Source organism: Dipodomys ordii, unplaced genomic scaffold, assembly GCF_000151885.1.
Source record: "Dipodomys ordii isolate 6190 unplaced genomic scaffold, Dord_2.0 Scaffold37, whole genome shotgun sequence".
In the NCBI taxonomy this organism is placed as follows: Eukaryota; Metazoa; Chordata; class Mammalia; order Rodentia; family Heteromyidae; genus Dipodomys; species Dipodomys ordii.
In genome coordinates, this window is record NW_012267253.1 from 16,190,427 (window position 1) to 16,191,268 (window position 842).

The window sequence follows — 842 nt, forward strand, 5'->3', positions numbered from 1 at the left end:
ACTAATTTTTTCATGGTTTTAACAAATTGGATTCCTCACTAGTTTAAAACTTAGAATCTATACTATGAACTTCCTTTCTTCTTTCCTAGAATACTTTGTAGTTGTTACAATAGTTCCCCCTACCTTGATAATCATGTTCTAATGTCTGTACCTTATGAATATATTACCTTATTCCCAAAAAGGACTTCACAGATGTCATTCATTACCTTAAAGATCTTACAAATTTTAGAAACAATTGCCAATGAACCATTCCCTACTCGAGCAGTAGAGCAATCTTAAAAGGTAAATAGTGTCATCACTTCACCTTTTTGAAGAAAGAGTGGCTGCTTATTTGATTTAATAAAGACAAATCTTCTAAATTCATAATTTTCTCTTCCTACTTCTTCATGTCTTCTTTTATTATCTCTTAATGTTTGGTGACTTTTAAGTACACCAAGTTTATTCCGACCTTGGAACCTTAAACATGCCCTCCCCTTCATGAAATCTTCTTCCCTCTTCTGTCTCCTAACAATTCTCTTCCTTTTGATTTTTGCCTGTATGTGGAAATTAACTCTTACTGTCAAAAGTTTCTAATAGGATTCTATGATTTTTCTCAGTGATTATTTAATTGCTGTCAATTACAACAAGGCTTCAGTTTTAAGAAGGAAGTTAGACTATACCTTTTATTAATAGTTTACCCCTATAGTCAAGCTTAAGGAATATTGGAGTGAATTAATGAACCTGAATTATTTTTGGTACTCTGATAAGTTCTAGCCATTTCAATAGTTCCTTTGTATCACTTTTTCTTGGTCTGAGACTGTCATCTTTTATCTTCATTCCTCAGCACTGTGCTAAAGGAAAAT